Raw genomic sequence first — 20940 nt, 5'->3', positions numbered from 1 at the left:
TGCTAACTGCTTTAGTTCTTCGGAAAAGATAACTGCTTATTTTCAACTGCTTTCTGCAATTTTGATTTACTAAAACATTTGCTGCATATCTGTTTAAACTGTGCAACTGATTTTTGACTTACAATTCCTTACCTCTGTTCTGATCTTGTCTCATTTTTATTCATCTGTTCTGCTCTTTTTAGTTGCTGCTATATTTGAAAAACACTAGCATAGAGCTGAATAGCTATTACTGTTTGTGACCTTTGGAGCTTCTAGTGAAATACTTTGTCTAGAGAGGCCTAGCTGTTTCTTTGTGGGAGGGGGAGTTCTGTCTGGTCTGATCAAGCTAGAGGTATTACTGCAAGGCTGTTTTTTTTATTTGATAATTTGGCTGGTTTCTGTTTTTCTGCCTTAAACAGCCAGTGTTTAAACTAGCTTGTACTTGTTTGCTCAAAGCTGCAGTGAGATAGGCCTTCTGCCTCTGCTCTGAGACTGGAAAAGATTAGCACTTATTTTCAAATGTTTTCTGCACTTCTGATTTGCTAAAATCATTTGCTGCATATCTGTTTAAACTGTGCAGCTGTTTTTTTTAGACTTAATGAATTCAGTCCTTACCTCCGTTCTTTTGTATCTCACCCACCTGCCCAGGTGCTCTTGTGGTATTAAAGATTGGTGGCTTTAACTTGCCCACCTCTAATATAAATTTGATATTGGACACTCACCCCAATCCCATTACGTCAGCTCATTCTACTGTGTACAGTGAGATAAGTTGTGAAGGCTCACCCATTTAGCTTCTCAACCTTGAATTATCTTCTGTCACCTCACTTTCTAATGAAAAAAAAATGTGCCTCTTCCTACTTCATTTTGCTGCTTGTGCTTAGGAGTTCAACTGCATTTAGTTTGTCTCATTTATTACTGCTTGCTGGTAGCCTTATTAAACTGATGACAGTATTCTATTGAATTGCTGCATTAATTGAGCTGTCTTTTACTGTTGTGATTGTGAGCTCCTGTTTTAAAGCAATTTACTGATTAACTATATTTCATTGCTATCTACTGCAATTCATTACTCTTTAAATGCATTTTACTGCATTTCATTACTGTTTAACTGTATTTTTCATACTCTGATTTCTGTTCTTTTGTCTGTAAGTGATTAATCTGTGATTCTTTGTGTTTTTTTTTTTACTGTGTTCTTAACCTTAAATTGAGTAGCATAGTCTAGATACAGGTTTGATGAACCCTTTCTGAGGTATGCCAGCTACAAATTTTCCCTTAGTAGCTCTTGTAGAAATACCTAGTAGTACTACTCTTAGATCTTCCACCCTTTGCCCTCTTAGCTCTCTCTGGCTTCTCTCCCTCCATTTCTGACAAAAATGGATGGACAATTTCCTAAGCTTTTTCCTGCCAGTCTGGTTGATATGGGCATCCTGAGACAGTATAGCAATTGCCTCATGTACACAGACAACCATCTACTACTACCACCTACAAACACAATTTGTGACAGATACAATTACATCAAGCACCTAGTGTCATTACTCTCTCCCCCTACAAGCCAGTATATCTGGCAATGAGAAGATTGTCAACATGAACACAACACCTCAAACACCACCCACACCTACACAACACCCCCCCCACATATGTGGAGGTCCTCAACAAAAATATACCCAAACAAAACAGACCTCTGAGGCAAACAAATACGCTAACTCCACTGCCCACCACACCACACACCACACTCAGTCCACATGTGTCTCACAGCCACTAAGGCCTAAACATAAACCCAACATATTATTCATAGTAGACTCTGTTGTGAGACACACACATGTGCCCTGCACCAGGCTGGATAAGGAGAAAGTCACAGTTAGTTGTTTGTCGGTTGCCAGAATCCACCATATCACCCATGCACTCAAGTCTTTCAACAGGTACTGTTATGTTAATGACTTGACACATACCTCCCTGGACTATATGAAGAAAGACATAATCAAGCTCGCTGAATATGTGTCCTAGGCAGGTATGTTTCTAGCCTTAAGCAGCATTCTACCATCACCCAGAATTGATATCTCAATACAAACAGAAAATGATTGACTTTAACAACTGGCCTAGTTTCTGGTGGCATTCCAAGGGGATCCAGTACCTGACAGCCTGGGTTGACATGACTGACAAACCACAATGCTTTGCCAGAGATGGCCTGCATAATGTCTCACTTGGGCTTCAGGCTCCTGGCAAAGGCTCTTGCCTTCCCCATAGTGCCTTTTTTAGGCAATGCCATGAGGTCAAAACTACCAACATGAAAATTTTATCAGAACGTAAAGTAAAGGTCATGCTGCTAAACGCTAGGAGTCTAAGCATGAAACTGCACTCATTTCAAGCATTCTTAACCCTGGAAGATGCTGACATTTGGGCAGTCACAGAAACCTGGCTCAAAGCTGCAGAAGAGCACCCCAGCCATACCAGATTGCTCATCCTATCATGCATTCAGACCCCAAACCATGGACAGCAAACCAAAAGGAGGTGGAGTTGCAATATATATAAAAGTCACACACCTCCAGGCTGGTGAAACAGTATGACACACAGGAAACACTCCAGGTGCAGTTAACAATTGACAAGACCCTTATTTAAAGCATAGTTAGCTATAAGCCTCCAAATTTGACTCAAGATGCCGACTCCACCTGTCTGGACCTCTTTGAATCTATCAAGACTCAACCCTTTACCCTGATCCTGGGTGACTTTAACTATCCAACCATAGACTGGAAGAAAAAGTCATGCCAAAACACAAATGCTCAGACATTCCTTGATTTTGTCAATGCAAATGCCTTAGACCATTTGGATGACACCCCCACAAGAGGTGAAAATATCTTGGACTTGGTATTAACCAACATGAGTAACCACTGCAGCATCCCTACAGTGTCATCATCCCTGGTAAGATCTGACAACAAAGCGGTCACTCTCAAAGTCATCATCTCCCCCAACCCCCACAGCTAGGGTCAAACTAAAAAGCTTCTCCAAAGCTGATTACAACCTCTTGAGGGAAGGCATAAACAGCTTCACAGCCCCTCCCCCCTCCATAGGAATTGGCACATATGTCCAAACCTACACCAAAGTACTATATGAGCATTTATATAGCAGCATGGAATCAGGAATACCAGACAGGACAAAATCATCCTCCTCAAAGAAGAGTAAACCTGTCTGGTGGACATCTACAATAAATAAACTCTATAATAAAAAGAAAAAAATTGCAGTTCAAGACCAAGAAGGAGCAGATGCCTAATTGGAAGCAATCTTTCCTTAGCCTATACGAGCAAATATGAGCACTAGTGAAATCATCCAAAGCAAACTTCAACTCCAAACTGGCCACACCTACTAAAGACAATCATAAAGCCTTCTTCACATATGTCTGCAATCTCAAAGGAAGCACCCAGATCTGCTCAGAACTGGTGGTCAGGGACACCACATACACAAACACTGTAGATATAGCCACCTTGCTGGCAGGCAGGTTCAGTGAAAACTTCATCCCTCTGTCCCCCTCCCCATCAGTAAAACAGGACATCGCCAGTACCTGCCCCCCTCCCCTTATCTATAGGGAGCAAGTCATCACTGCCCTCTCCAAAGCAAAAAATGCAGCCTCCATGGGACAAGATAACATCCCAGACTGCAATCTACATGAACTCAGGCAGGAAGTTGCAGCAGCATTAGGCACCCTATTCAATCAAAGCTCGAGTACCAGCTTTGTCTCAGCTGAGTGGAGGACAGCCACTGTCATCCCTTTGCACAAAGGTGGAGAGTCCACCGATCCAGGAAATTATAGACCCATCAGCCTAACTAGCTTGATCTGCAAGGCCATGGAGCAGATTATCATGGACCTCATTAACAAGGACATTGGCAACTTCCAGACACTTGAACCCACACAGTTTGTTTTTGTCGAGGGGAGGTCATGCCTGTTAAATTTGTTCAATTTCTATGAGACAGTCACCAAGGCCATGGACAAGGGGAAGACGGTGCACACTGCCTACCTTGATCTGGCCAAGGCCTTTGATACTATTCCCCACTCAGCTATAATAAATAATCTCTCTCAAATAGGCATTAATCCATATGTTACCAGATGGGTAGCAAACTGTCTCACCGATAGAACCCACCTAGACAAAATAGGGGAAGTCACCTCACGCATTAGACTGTAACAAGCAGTGTACCCCAGGGATCAGTGTTGGGGCCTCTGTTGTTTGGGATATACTTTTCTGAGGTGCAGGCCAAAACCAGTGGGCTATGGCTGACCAAGTCTGCAGATGACTGCAAGCTGGGTTCTGTCATCAATTCCCCTAGTGATGTGGACATCCTTCACAAATGATTGGTGCGAGAAACATGGCCTCAAACTAAATGCCAAAAATACATCATCAGCTCCTTTGGGGAGAGTGACATCTCCACAAATTATCACATTAATAATAAGGTCCTAAGCATGCAATCAGTCATGAGGTACTTGGGCACTCAAGTTGATAGCAAACTGACTTTTGACCACCATATTGTCTCTGTTGTATGGAAAGCTTTCTACATGGCCCACCTCATTAGTAAGTATCTCATCCCGGACAAGGTGGTCATAACATCTTTGTATTCTTCTCTTATAAGACCTATTATTGAATACAATGCCCTTTTCGGCATGTACCTCACAAAGCACATGCAGCAGCTGGAGAGACCACAGAGGTTCCTCACCAGGAGAATCCAGGGCCTCAAACATCTACCATACACAGACAGGCTAAAAGCCCTGTCCCTCTAATCAGTTTCATACAGACTCCTCAGAGATGACCTCTGTTTAGTATACAAAGCAATCTCAAACCCCGCATTGATGGGACTGCTGCATATCAGCAAGTCAAGCTCCACTTGAGTAACTCACACACGTGAACTCAACCTGGTCTGTGACATCAATAGGAGTTTCTGATGGGACAGATTTGTGTCCCAGAGACTCCCCCTTTTGTGGAAGAGACTCCATCTCCACATCAAGCAGAGTACCTCATTAACCTTTTTTAAGCGCAAGCTGGATAACTGAATGGGGAACAGAAAATAAACCTTGGGATTCCACCTGTGTCCCTTTTAGACAGTGGCATAGGGTGCTGACTTGTTGGAACACTGGCTAAATTCTTGGCTAGGCTTCCTAAGGGCCTCAGGGCCAATAGCCTAGTAACTTCCTATGATCCTATAAATAAAACACTAATGACTTAAAATAAGTAGCAACAGAATCCTGTACTAGCTGATGGTTTACACAGATGATCTGTATTTTTTAACACCTTTATTGTATTAGCTGGAGCGCCTTCTGTGTGGAGTCTGCATGTCCTCCCCACGAACGAATGACACTAAAGACATGCAGGTAGGTGTGAGCGTGAATGGGCATGCCTTCTTTGAAGGTTGGGCATCAGGCTAGCAACTCGGCACCATAAAAATCCACTGCCAATCATGAGTGGACCAGAGTTCCGCTGTGGCGACCCCTAACCGGGAAAAGCCAAAAGACATACCATTGAATTATCACTAAAGACATACACGAACATACATTTACAATATATCATACAAACCGTTTTGACATATTTTCACTTGCAAACATTATACATCATATATTCTTTTGTATAATTATCAATCCAACATTACATAAATTGATCAATTCCTGCCTTCCCTTAAACCTCACTCCTCCTCCAAAACATTATTATGCATGTATTACCACAATTTTCATTTTTTCTTTGTAATTTGATCCTACCCTTTTCTAAAGCTCCCACTTCCATTTTTTTTAATTTTGTTACAATGTTAAATACTTCAAATACAGTTGGATTACACTTTGATTTCCATTTTCTAGTAATTGTTTTATTGGCAGTCATCAGAATTAAACTTAACAAGTCTTTACTATGCCTACGTAATTCAGATCCTTTATCCCAGCTCAAAATAAATAATTTCCTTAGTTACACTAATTTATTCACTCAGTATGACAGAGTACTCTGTAGGGAATTTTTTGAAGTCTGACAACTCATCACACACAAAAATATGCTCCTAGTTACCACTTTCTTTGCAGTCACACCTCCATCAGCTGCCATCTACTTGAGAAAAATTATGGAGTCTGCTTGGGGAATAAAAATACCTATGCAAACACTTCCAAGCAAAATCCTAAATCTTGTGGACATTGTTGCATATTTGGGAGTGATACATAGGTCCTCCCGTTGTTTACTTGCGAATTGCTTAACCAGTCTCTCTTCCCAGTCTTTCCCAGCCTGCTCTGACTGATTCCTATAGTTATCGAACAATTTGTTATGTGCCCTACTAATTATCCCTTTTTTAACAGCAGCTTATGTTCTAGATTCAGCTAAAAACTCTATCAGATCAGGTCTTTCACTTAGGATTCCTCTATCCCTTTCTCTTTGCCTATACTCTAATATCAATCCCCTGATAGGGAAGGCAGTCTCTAGCCTGCAGTCCACATGCCTTCTTGGCGTCTTCCCATTCTATTATTTTTCCCTCTCTAGCTATTTGCTCCCAGTTCATTGGTTCCTTTGGCTGATACAAATATGCCTGACTGGCATATAAAACTAAATGGACTAAAAACATTTTCACTGTTTGCATTTTGCTATCCGCAGCAAACAAGAGCTTCCAGTTTCTCAATGTTGTATTATCTTTTGTTTAGTCTCTTCCCACATATCCTTAGCTGTCATAACAAAATCATTTTAATTCATACTCTTAAATACTTCATTTTATCATGTCCCATAAATATAGGTCCCCCTCATTCCAACATTGACACAACTCATCAGGTGAAGTCAGAAGAATCTGTCTGGACAGACTGTACTGGCATCAGAGGGAGAAACGAAGCCCTGTGTGATGAACACATTCATGTGAACGTATACAGTTTACAGCTATAGCCTTTGTTTTATCTTCATTCATTTTATATCCTGAAAACTTGAAACTGTCTCCAAATGTTCAACACTGAGATGTCCTTTTCTGGTTTGATCAGGTACAAAATAATATTGTCTGAAAATAAAGGCAACCATACCAATTACATCCTTGAACTTCTGAGTCCCCTATTTTCTTTGCCAGTGGCTCTAAATATAATGCAAATAGCAAAGGGGAAAGAGGACACCTCTGCTTGGTTTCTCTTTTCAGGCACAACTTATCAGACAGGAACCCTCTCACTTTAATTTTTGCCTGCATTCCCTCACATATCCTCCAGTTCCATATGTTCCACTTACCTGTAACAGTAGATGTTCATAGAACACACTGCCTTACTGGCATATGGCTAACAAAGCTCTGCTTCCCTCCCTCGAGCAGTCTGTCAAATCTGAGAACTCCTCCTACTACCTAATGAGAAGGACTAATAAAATAGCAGGACCAGGACAGCCCTTCACACTCATAGACAGGACTCTTTCAGATTTCTAAGGTCCAACAGGAAGAGTAGATGACACTACAAACAAACACACACACACACACACACACACACACACACACACACACACACACACATGAATAAAGGCTGCTGAACAAAAACACTGCAGCAACTTCAACAACCAACTATATACACAAAACAAAAGGGGGATGGTGGGAGGGTACTGCCAGTAAGATAGACGTATACAACTGTACTATGTTCAACAAACACACTGCCTTACTGGCATATGGGTAGATTCCCAAAGCTTACCCAACCAGTGTGGGGGAAGGATAATGGTCCAGGAGTCCCTGGAGAATGGTCCTCGTGAAGCCTGCCTTCGATCTAGAAAAATATTTAGCTTGAAGTGTTTCATGAAGGTAAGGATGCAGGACCAAGTTGCTGCCTCTAGAATACGTCTTGAGTTCACTCCATTCCAAAATGTTACTGAAGGTGAAAACTGCCATTAACTTGCCTGGATTTGCCAAACCATTGTGGATGCAACAAGAAATAATACAACCGTTGTGCAATGAATTGCTTAGAGACAGGTTGCCCTTTCTTTGCCCCAGGCAAGGAAATAAAAAGCCTTTCCACTTTCCTAAAGGTCTGTTCTGTCAAGGTAGTACCTGAGCTGCCTGTTCACATCCAAGGAGTAAAGTAACATCTATCCCATATTCTTAGGTTCTGGAAAGAAGACAGGGAGATTTAAAAAACTGATAGAAAGTGAAGACTGAATCCACTTTCAGTCTGAAAAAAGATAAGTGCATAGCACAGCCCTATCCCTGTGTAAAACCAAGTTTGTCCCACCATAAGAGCTTGCAGCTCAGAAACTCAGCAAGAAGATATTACACAAATAAGCAAAACCATTTTCCATGTAAGGAATGTAAGAACAGAGTAAGTTATGCATTCAAAAAGTAGTAAGGTCAATTCTTTGAGAACATAGCTGAGATAGCAAACACAGTCCCTGCACGTAAGGCAACTGCCAGGTCTCAAAATGCAAAATGAAAAGAACGATGACCAGCAGACAGTGGTGTACAAACAAAAAATATCCCTTTATTATGCCGTAAAGCATATACAAATGCAAAAAGTCAACAGTCCACAATCCAAACCAGTTTCGGCTCTATCAAGCCTTCATCAGTGAAAAAAGAGAGATTCCATAAAGGAGGAATTCGCTACTGAGGTAGTCTAATATGCAATAGCCCTTTTATGAACTGTTTGCCAAAAAAGAAGAAAGAAAGAATGAGGAAGATCAACTGACAGACAAACAGAGACTGCCACTAAATGCATCTTAATGGACACATATGCTAAGCCATCCTGAAGCTCACACCAACATTTCAAGACCAGAGGGATATGAACCACAACAGATCCTCTGTTTCTACTTAGACACCACTTAGAAAACCTCATCCATTTGTAAACATGACATTTTCTAATTGCAGGTTTTCTGACATCCTTTAACACCTACTGCACATCGTCAGAAACAAATGCCTAAATGGAGTCAAGACAGACTAATCCAGACTATCAATATATGTTTGTTCAAATCAGGGTGCACCACAATGTTCTGCTCTGATGAGATGTATGATGCCTGAAGAGACAGAGAATACTGAGAAGCCTGTTCCCATGCTATCACTGACAGTCATCATGGAGGTAAGCCTTCGTACCCCCATTTGTTGAGGTTCCACATCACTGTAGTTATGTCCATAACCACATAAAGAGGACCTGGAGTCCCAAGTTGGTGAGGAACTTTCAAGGTGTAACACTTAACATCTCTTAGCTATTAATGTGCTTCCATGCATCCTTGGGCCCCTAAGTGGCTAGCACTTACAAAATTGACACAACTCATCAGGTGAAGTCAGAAGAATCTGTCTGGACAGACTGTACTGGCATCAGAGGGAGAAACAAAGCCCTGGATTGATACTGGGCTGATCTGTACACCACTGTAATTTTCATCTGATGATTGCTGTATCCAACAATTTCAGGCATACCATTGAATTTTTATTATGTAAAGACTGGATTCATGGCATCACTCCAAAAGATTCTAGGGATTCCCTCAGTGATGTGACATTCCTCTGTGAGAATTCCAGAAAGACCACCTAATACAACAGGAGTTTGGCTTTAGGCAGAAAAGACAGACTCTTGTTGAAGTCTATGAGGCATCCCAGCATGATGAGTCTTTGCAAGGGTGTCATACACAACTTTAGTCAGTTCAACTTAAACCCTAGATGGGAGTTATGAGACCTTCTCTAGAGAAACCACACATCTGGACAGAGATTCATCACAGATCAGCAAGTTGTCCAACTATGGAAAAAGTGAATGCCCAGAGTCTATCAGTGAGCCACTACCAGAGCAAAGCATTTGGTAAAAACTCATCCTGCAGTGGATAGCCCAAAGGGCAGTACAGAAAATTGATAGTGCAAACTACATACAACAATTCTCAGATATCACCTAAAGTGATGAACAATGGAGATTTGAAGAAAGACATTCGTCAGTCCATGGTAAACATGAAGCAGTGGTCCAGAAACAACTGAAGCACTGTCTGCAGAATGAGTATTTTGAATATGGGGAACCTTGACAAATGTATTCAAAAAAGAAATGTCCCACACCAGTCCCTATGACTGCTCTTATTAGGGAACCAAGAAAATACTAGAGAAGAAACCTCTCATTCTTTAAGTAGGAGGAAATGGCTGTATGACCCAGAGTGCAGTATTTGCTGTAGAATAAGAGGGGATAACAAAGTCTAGTCTAGTAGACAAAGGGGACCCCACCCCCAAAAAAGAGGCAGAAGATCATTTCACTTCCATCTGAAACCCTTGCCAAATATGTTTGCAGCCATTTTTCAGAAACCACTGATGGCCAGGTCACCTTGTTGAGAGATAACTAGAGTGATGAGGCACCCAATGGGAGATTTGATAAATATGGGTGCTGCACCTTGGCCTAATCATAAGTCAGAAGGGGGTTATCCTTTCTAGGAAAGGAACCCTTATTCTTAGGCTTGACAGAGTTGTCTTCCCGCCATTTCCTTTTATTGCCTTGGATTTTGTTTAGCTGGAACTTCTGCTGGTTAGGCCAATGAATGCTATTTTCAACACTCTTTGCATCAAATTACCTCTGTCGGCTCAGTGTTTAATGATCTGATTAGCCATTGTACTAAACATATAGTCAGACTCAAGCAGCATTCATAATCTCATTTTTAATTTATCAGACGAGTTCTGGGAGTGTAATCCAGAATACCTCCTAATCACCATTGACAATGCTGCATTTCTAGAAAAAGTATCAGTCCCCTCCCAAGGCACTTTTTAGAGAATGTTTTTGACACCTGAGAAACATTGGAAACAATATCTTTAACATAGGCCTTTTGCTCTGCAGGCAATGATGCAGCAAACTCATCTAAACTGTACATGTCTCTCGAGACAAACTTCCGCGTAAAATACCTGAAGCTAAACACTTAAAAAGCTATCAAGCTGGACACTACTCTTTCCCTGAGATTCTAGCCACTTGCCTAATTAAACTAGAGGGACTGGGAAAAAAAGATATGGCAAAACCTAATGGAACAGAGAACTATGAGCTTTCTAAAAGACATTCCCCAATGTTAGGACCAAAAGAGGGAAAATAATAAAACTTCTGTTTGAGTCCCTGTATCTATACATCATCATAGAAAACCAACTGATCCAACACGGACAGGTCAGAGTCATCAAACACAGGATCCCCTTTAAAAGGAGGATCCTTAGCAGACTGACTTGGGGGTAGAAGCTCCGGCATTACTATAACCTGGGTATGCACCCTGTAACTAACTGCCTAAGCCATGGATCTGTCCACAGCCAACACCTCAGGTAGGGAACGACTCAGAACTGCTGCCCCACCATATGGAAGATCTTGTGCCTCTTTTTTAGTATACCTTGTACAAATAGGAGAATACCTACAAGTATCGATACTGGCAAAAGATTCTGTATCCATGACTTCCCCTGCTGCTAAAGGGTTTGGTTTTCACATATCTGAAACAAGCGTTGGCACAGCTCCAGAGAAAAAGTCTGACCCCTGAGTCATCCACAGTTGTGATACTACAACCATGTCAGAGGACCTGGAGGTAACAGAAGGTAAGTGGTCCCATAAGCCTGCCCAAAACTAAGGCTACTGTGGAGTCACAAGTCATAGGTTGATGCATATTTTTTATTTATTCTTTTGTTTTTTGTTTTTTTAGGTGCAAATACGGAAGTTGGTGGGGTAGGGGTGGTGGGGACCATAACTGAATCCATCAAGACACGAGGTAAAACTAGCCAAATCAATACTAAGTACTGGTTGCATGGCAAACCCAGTACAAAATGGGCAAAATCCCACAAATTTCCATCTAAATAGCAAACTAAAGTTTATTTCCATAGGGAAACTATACTGAATACTATACTCCAGAGAAAAGACAGCAATTTCAGTAATCAAGTACAAAGCACAATAAACACACCATATGACCCCCAATATAAACAAATAAAGGCTATTTTCAGCCTAACATAATGGTGCCAAAATCGTGACTTAAGCAATAAATTAATTTTAAACTTAGTAGATCTACTCAGTCATATCAAATAATAATTAATTCAAACCGTAGACAAGGAATTAAATATCAGCTTAAGAAAATTTCTTAAGAAATGTTTCACAATTAAGTGTCCAAACCACAATTTAAATAAAAAAATCATTTAAAATGCTGTAAATTTGCTCAATGACCTCAGTTAATCACAGTGTAAAGAAATATTTCAAAAACAGCAAGACTTCCTGTCAAAACTTTCAAAAGAAGCTTAAAATAACTTATACTGTAAGAGAAATCACACTATAAAGTACATACCTATTTTACACCAGAAAAAATAAGCAAATCATCAGAATACACCATCCAAGCACTGATAGAAAAAGGCAGAGGGAGGAAATAAAACCAAAAGGGGTTTCTTACCTGTGCTCTGCAGCTGGTATCACCCAGACAGAGAGAGAGAGAGAGACAGAGAGAAGCAACATCCTAAGAGATCTTGTGGCACAGGAAACTGAAAGTGCCCTGTCTGTGCGCGTGAAGGGCTTTCCTGATTCTGCCAGGTGATTGGTCCTTCTCACTCACAAACAGGCAGTGTGAGGAGTTCTCAGCTTTGACAGGCCGCCAGAGGGAGGATAGCAGGGTAGTACTACCCATACGCTAGTACATTAGTGTGTTTGTTAAATATCTGGTATATTCCAAAGGTGAATAAGCTATAGAGTCTAGGATCGTAGATTCAAATGAAAATAAACCACTGTTCATTAGCCAAAGGTGATGCCTATCTCACATTACTCCAAAGGTCAACAGAGAATTTGCAAACTAGAATAAATCATCATACAGGCAATGCAAAATCAGTCAAGCTGTGGAGGAGACCTGGATTATGATATGGGTGAATATAATCACTTTAATCTTCTCAGGATTGACACAACAGTCACTGTTAGCCATATCTACAGTTTCAGAATAGCAGCTTTATTCACATAGGATGCTTCTTCTAACACAGCATCATGAAAATATAGTGGGTCATCACCTTGGAAACAGCCAACAAACATCGACCAAACCAGTACATTCATGATTCATGCAGGGCTCAACAAAAGGCTATAAATGAACAACAGAAATAGCCAGCACACTGTCAAAAAAGAATGTTTATTGTTTTATTAGTACAATATATATATATATATATATATATATATATATATATATATATAATATATATGGATCTACTTCATATACTCGAAAAACTAAATTGTTGAAATACAAAGCATCGACACTGAATCATTGATCTGTTAAACAGTAGAAATTTTACATTATCGCACCTTACAACATCAACTAATACCAAGTAAAGGTTTCTAGGATTTAAATACGTAAGTATGGCTTTAAGAATTTGTACTGCATTCCGCAAACTAAACAAAAACCATGGCAGATGTTTCGTTCGTTAGCCCAGGTACAATTGGACAGCTATACACAGCACCACTCTATGATCCCAAAAAGGTAAACCAGTTTTAATAATGGAAGGCTATGTGTACAACTTAGAACATACATTAAAAAGTAGAAGTACTGGTACTGCAAACATAAATTAGCAGCAGGGAAATGTAAAGGATGTACTGCAACTATTTCATTGTGTGATGGAGAGCAGCTGACAAAGTCTGTGCCTCACAGCCATGCAGGAGAGCCCACTGGAGTGGAAAAGTACAGTTTATGTACTGAATTAAAGCACAGAGCTAGTGCATCTCCAGACATCCCTTGCCTGCTGGTAGAAGATGGTATCACGGCTTTGTATTAGAAACATACCATGCAGGATGCGCAGTAGCAACATGGAAATCTTTTCCTCAACGTAGTGCAGTCTTGGAGCTGGTATATTTAATTTGCAGGGGGTGTGAAGGATGCAGAGAGAGGTGCAGCCCCTTCCCTGCAAAAACAAAAAAAGTGTGATCTAGAGTGTGTGAGTATGGATGTAATGTTTAGGTGTTGGAAGGGAATAGTGTTGCAAAGACTCATCTGAAACAGTGTTTTTGACATTATGTACTTGAAATGTTTAGAATGTCAACTTATGGATATTTGGCATTTTGACATTAGGTATCGATGCTTAGTACTTCGACATTTTGGTTTTTCGAGTATATAAAGTAGATCCATATTATATGTATGTATATATGTATATATGTGTGTGTATATATATATATATATATATATATATATATATATATATATTTATATACTGCTTAGGAAGGTATTTGTAGAAACATGTCTACATTTCCTTGATATTTTTTTTTTTATTTTTTGGCTTTCTTGACCTTTGGATCCTATATATATATATTAAACATTTTTTTAGCAGTTTACTGGCTATTTCTGTTGTTCATTTATTGGATTAATGAAAAAGCTATGAAGTGTCAAGTATCAGCATTTAAAAATGAGAAAGTGAAGTGAGTCAGATCACTGAAAATTCTGCAGATTAATAATGTATGAATATTAAGATCCAAGAAATACATTTTCTGAAATCTACCTCTTAGAAAAACTGCAAACTATTTTTAGCAGTATCACAAAACAACTCAGGCAAAAAGGTATTAAATAATGACCAAAGCCAGTGAAAAAGACCCAAACTTTAGTATAGAATGTGCAAAACCCAATACAAGCTCCAGCGCCTAGGCCAAAAAGGCCTTTCAAGAGTCAAAAAGCATTACACCAGCAAACAATTTAATATATCAGTCTAAATTTAGAATGCAATTGGAAAGTGTTTTTTTTTTTAATATAGGGTTCTTGAACTGAATTGCTTTATTTTACTTGATTGTTTTTGTATTTAATTGTTTAACTGAATTATTTTTATTGGTGGACTTTTTAATGCAGTGATGTATTTAATTGTTTGCTGGTGTTATGCTTTTTGACTCTTGAAAGGCATTTTTGGCCGAGGTGTTGGAGTTTGTATTGGTTTTTGCACATTTTATACTATGTTTAGCAGTATTCCCAGTCTGGAAGAGTTCTGCAGGTGAGCAATCAACTTGCTCTGTATAATGCTGACAAAGTCTAGACTCAGGAGAATAAGAATAAAAACTGAATCATGTATCATTCTTAAAAAGGACACCATGCATTTTCTTCAAGATTATAGACTCTGTACTATACTTCTTGTTGAAATGCACCTAAATGATTTCATGTAAACTACATTTGCCCAATAGATTCTCAAACTGAGATCAAATTCTTTGAAATAACACCATCAAAAAATGGTGTGGATGGTTAAGTTGACTTGCTATGTAGCATTTTGGAATAGACCCAAGATGACTTATTCAGACCCATGTCACATTTTCACAGGCCTTGCCATTCACATTCCTGCAGCTTATTAGGTACTGCATATGGCAAAGCTCTAATCTTTACAGTGCTGGTCATACTGATCACTGCACTGAGTCATTTTAAGGGTTAGCAGGGATCAAGAAGCCAGTCCAAATAAAAGGGTGTAGACACTGCTCCCAGTGATGCTAAGCAACTACACTTCTTAAAGAGACTGCTGATGTCTGTCCTATACTACTAGCTTATCAATGAAATGCCAAGGAAACATATCACACTTGCCCTGCAAAGTGCACAACTATAGTGAAGATTGTTTGGGCTATACACTCTGTCTACAACAAGGTAGACATAAATGTGTTAATTACTATTTCAGCAATTATTCTGGTATAAATCTATCTGCTGTCATGGAAAATGTTGTCGGATAAAAAATTAAATAAGCTTCAAGAATGTCTAAGTCAGAGCCTTACTTTCTTGACCTTCTCTCAAGTTTCACGTATGCTACCTTTCTGTCCCACAGCTGAATGGCACTTGGAGAGAATGAACATAAACTGACAAGGCCAGAACATCTAGTTGAGCTAATAATATTCCATTTATAATAGCCTCTGTAGCTTACAGAACTAGAGGAACAGTGTGTGTTGCTGGCTATTGCAACAGTACATTGACTGTAGTAATTCTAAATTGTTTTGATGTTTTAATGTTAATAGCAGGTTTAAAGGTGATCCATTAGATGGGAGTGATATTTTTAATCTTAGCTGATAAACAAAAAAGTCTAAGCAATCATTCTCACCTTTCAGTTTTTTATGATGAATTATATTTCATTGTTTAACAGTCTTGTAAAATTAACAGCCACACTAGATAAAACACAGTGGTGGTGCTGCGGTAGTGTTGTCGCCTCACAGTAAGACGTTGTCCTGTTCAATTCTCAACTAGAGCGTCTTCTGTGTGGAGACTTGCGTGAATGGGCGTACCTTCTTTGAAGGTTGTGAGCAGGGCCGGCAACTCGGCACGTAAAAATCTACTGCCAATCATTAGCGGACCGGTGTTCAGCTATGGCGACCCCTAACCGGGAAAAGCCGAAAGATACAACAACAACTAGATAAAACACAGTTCCCAATTCTTTTTCAAAATAATACAGCAATCAAAGTTGCCCTTCATTCTAAACATTTATGAGGCATAATAAAAGAAAACATTAAATTAGATCTTTATAGCCAAAACAATTAAAAAAAAAACACACACAAGTCAGAAACTAAGGATGTTATATATGCATAGCTATGTTCTAAATACATCTATCAAAACTACCTTTGCCACCACCTACCTCTTACCTTCAATCCTACATGGAGTACCTATTCTTACCAACCTCCACAGTTCACCAAAATTGAAACTGGAACCATGTTATAATAAAACTGCTTGATTTGCAACCAGAAAAACCCATTACACCCATCACTGTAAAGCCCATTGCTCCCTTAATTGGCTTGAACTTCCACACTACTCTAGATTTTTACAACTTATAAAAATTTTTTACAACTTAAAAAATGATACATAAACATAATGCCTGCCCAGCTCTCTGCACCATACTCCACAAATATGTTCCTAAAGGATCCCTTAGATCAGAGGATAAACAATCTCTGTCTCTGTGTAAACCCAATAAGTCAGCTGGACAAAGCCTTTACTCCTGTACTGTGGCCAAAGCTGGTACAGTCTACCAAACAGCATCAGAGCCAAATCCAATCGGCTAACTTTTAAAGTGCACTAAAAAAATATTTAACTAAATCATGAACCTGTTCCTGCTTTAAACTGGATGGAGAAGATCCTTCTCTTTTCTCCATCTGATAATACCCATCCTGAACTACCAGAAGATCATTTGTTTACTCATTCCTTGAAACTTTTCATGCTCTAGCTTTTTCCCCAACCTAATATAAGCTATTTTTCTAACTTACCTAAACTATTAGTAATTAGTTCATTTCACACAGACTTTTTTCCATATTATTCTCACTCTTTTAGTTCATCTTTAACATTTATACTGATTGTGTACTGAATCTAGGACTGAAATGATATATCTAGTACTGCCATGTACTATTTGTTTCTCTTCCATGCAAGCATGCTAATAATAATGTAATCAGTTTTTATTTAAATGTATAAGCAACATTGTTACTTGTTACTTGACTTCTCTTCAACAAAAGGAATACTATTCTAATAATGTTGTAAGCTTTTCCTTAATTTTACACTTAAAACATGACACAAATGTATACATTTTATATAAATGCCGTAATTTGGAGCTTTACATTAGACCCAGTTGTATTTTCCTGGTAAACAGCTGCCAATAAGTAAATGAATTGCCTTAGAGTTTATTTTAAGAGCTATGTGTAAGACAGAACAAGATTTGCAGGCTGCTCTGTCCATTAGAGACATAGGTGCTAGACCCAGGATGTATTTCTGATTTCCCATCCATTGGTCCAGGTTTCTCTTGAATACAATTAGGAAGAACACTGAGTCACATAGATGGGAAGCCTGCTTCAGAGAAGGGGATTCTCTAAGACAACTACCTGTCCCTCAGTGTACTATTTATATCACAAGCAAAATTTAAATCCCTAGATCAAGTAATTCTGATGGTATTCTTTGTGCAGCTATGCAAAAGGTCCATCAGAGTGAGACGCAAGCATACCCTGTATGCCAGGAATTGATCGCATCTAAACAGTCTATAGGAAACACAGCATAGAGCTAGGGCTTTCAGGCAATCTGCATAGGACATGCTGTTTATGACTTGTATTCTTTATGTGAAGAACCTCTGTGTGTGTTCCAGTTGTTGCATGTGCTAGTCAGGCACATACTGAAGGGGTCACTGTACTCAATAATGGACCTGATAAGGGCTGAATACAAGGAAGGATGCCTTCCTTGCACCTAGATACCATGCCTTTGATTATAAGCTGAGCGACAAAGAGTGATGTCCTTAGGGTCAAAAGCCAGGTTACTATCTGCATATGTACCCAAATCCTTGACTACTGGCTCTACTCTTAGGGGTGCATTATTGAGTAGATCATTTCCTAGGGTGACCGACTTCCAAAAGGGTACTATTATGCATTTTTTTGGCATTGAGTTTTAAGATGTGATTTTGGCACCAGTCATTTTTCTGTTTTAAACCTTCCTGTAGGATTTTAATGTCTTGGGGGATTCTATGACTACTCCTAGTTTGCAATCATCTGCAAACTTGGTCAGATGGAGGCCCTTGACGCTGGCCTTGACTTTCAAGAAATAGGTGCCAAAAAGGAGAGGAACCAGCACACACAGACATGAGAGACTCTGCTAGTTGGCGGTCTCTTTGTGGAGGTGGTCTCCTCTATCCTAACTTCCTGGGTATTATCTGAGATCCAGCTGGATATCCAGCATGTAACATAGGGGTTTATGCCTATATCTGTGAGTTTGTTTACTGTGCCCAAGTGGGGTATTGCATCAAATGCCTTAGTCAGGTCAGGGTAGGCAGTACACACCATTTTGTCCTCATCCATCGCCTTGGTGAGCTTCCCAAAGAAGCCCACCAGGTTGAGTAGGCATAATCTGCCCTTGATGAAACCAGATTGGGTTGGATCCAATATCTGAAGGATTTCTGCACCCTTATTAATTAATTATAAATCTAACTTCAACCAGCCATCCTAAGTACTTCAGCTGATAAAATATTTTTGGTGTGATTACTTGCTATTTTCAACCAACACAGCTGTAATAAGAAAACAAACTTAGACAGATACTGCATGTCATTACCGAATGCCACTGTGTTTTCTTTAAAATGCTAGAAGTACGCAAACAGGTTTTGGAATTCTAAGCTTCTCTGTTATGAGGCATACATAACTGCTAATTAATGACACTGATGTAACTGCTGACACTTGAAGGAAATTCTGTAAACTAAAAGGAGTATAAGGCATCTTTAATGTTGTCACATGGGAAATAAAGCCTTTTCAAAAAGAATCATACCCTCTGCAGATGGAAAGAAAACAGCACTGGAAACAATAAAGCAGGGTGGGCACTTCCTATTATAATGCTGTAAGCATCAAAACAGTACGGGCATACAACTACACATTTATTTTAAAATATTAATCTGTTGAAAGCATAATACAGAGATCTAACTTTGGTGACTGAAAAGAGAAATGGATGAGATTCTTCTCATTAAGTTTGACTCTGTGATTTTGCCACGTTACCTGTAAGAAACCAAACATCCATGTACCAGAACATTTTCAATATATATTATTTCCACCATTAGGTAAAATTCTAGCCAAAATAAAAAGAAGAACAAATATCTCATTACCTGAGGACTTCTCACTGGAGTGAACTTGTGTCATGTGTGTCCTGATTACAAGGCCACCACAATTCAACCATTGAAATCATGCCTCCTTTTACATCGTTAACCATCCTCCAAGATTTCCTAGACATTAGAGTGATCTTTCCTCTTCTGCATATCATTCATTCCCAAAGTCATTAGTGGGTACACTGGTTTAGGATGAGACCTCTTAGAGGAGGTATTACTGCTTACAGGAACTCTGCTTGTTGGTAAGGTAGAATTTGTAACCTTTAGTTTAATAGATGAATAAATACCATCCCTTACAAATGATCAGCACGAGATGCGGTTGCCACCTCTTACTTAGTCATGCTTGTCAGCAGCAGCAGCAGGACAGACAGATGCTATCATGAGGCACAGCAGGAGGAACCTTTGGCCAAAGTTTAGCTGACAAACTCCTGAGTCAAATCACCTACATGCAGTTTAAATAAACCCTTACATCACTTATTCTCAGCTCTTTAGTCTCTAAACTTGTTAACAGATAGTTTCTTGAGCAGGGTTTTCAGTGTACTGCAGTAAGTAACAAGCCCAAAACACACCAACCACAGCAAAAAATCCGAGCCGGACTGTGGAGTCCAGCTGTGATTTTTTGCTGTGGTTGGTGTTTTTTGGACTTAGTGCAGTACACTGGTTATACCCACCAAGCTTACCAGTCACCTCCTCTTTGGCTACTTCATGCTTCTTCAGTTTATCCTGAGAGCTCTAGTTAAACTGCGTCATGTGCAACTGGAATGATGATACGATTCAGGAGGAATTAAAAATGAAGTTAAGCAGAAAATGAAGCTTTAAATAGATTTGGCATTAAAAAATAAAGAAGGGTCTCTGACTACGGTTAATGCATTTGATAAATGGAATTCATGTCTAGCAGTAGATGCTTTCCATAAACTTTGCCAAGGGTGACAGGGTCAGACATTGAGAAAACAGCTATTTTAGGGCTAAAAATTAGGATATAATGGCATAAACATGGAGTTGAGAAGTGTGTCAACACTTACACAGCTTCATTTGTTTTGGAAGTGTATCTTGACTATATATGTATTTATAATTATACATGTTTGCATACTATACAAGAAATAATACATTATATTTACTATACAAATCTTCTTTCCTGGATCTCTAAACCACATGGCAAGCTGGTCCTCCTTTCACCACTTCAGGCAATTGTACCTGTGCCTGCACTACTGTCTGGAGCAGGGGATCCCTGTCAAGGATGATAGGTTATCCTAATTCCTAACAAATATATTTTTTTCCATTCTAAACCACCTGTTGCCAGCACCAACTTCTGCAGGTATGACCCCCTACAGCAGATAGTGGAGGATTTTGGTCTCCTTCTCAGACCAGCTTGGGGCTCAACCCTGGGTTTTAATGGATGCAATCCATTAAAACCTGCCTAAGCAGCAGAGACCTCCAAAGCAAACACCCAAGCAACCGCTACCCCAAAACAAAACATGTGCAACACATAGCTCACAAAGCCAGTGTGCTGAAAGTCACAGCCCT

At 39.5% G+C, this 20940-nt stretch overlaps 1 protein-coding gene across 1 annotated transcript in view; it reads right to left on the bottom strand.

Moving 5' to 3' along the window:
* Nucleotides 1–20940, bottom strand: part of LOC122795418 (sulfotransferase 6B1-like) — a 460444-nt gene that overhangs the window by 355888 nt on the left and 83616 nt on the right. The gene's annotated exons all lie outside the window — the stretch shown is intronic.

This window comes from Protopterus annectens, chromosome 1.part0, assembly GCF_019279795.1.
Source record: "Protopterus annectens isolate FY-2018-M chromosome 1.part0, PAN1.0, whole genome shotgun sequence".
In the NCBI taxonomy this organism is placed as follows: Eukaryota; Metazoa; Chordata; order Ceratodontiformes; family Protopteridae; genus Protopterus; species Protopterus annectens.
Note: the sequence above shows the minus strand (reverse complement) of the source record. Positions and strands in the feature narration are given on the sequence as shown.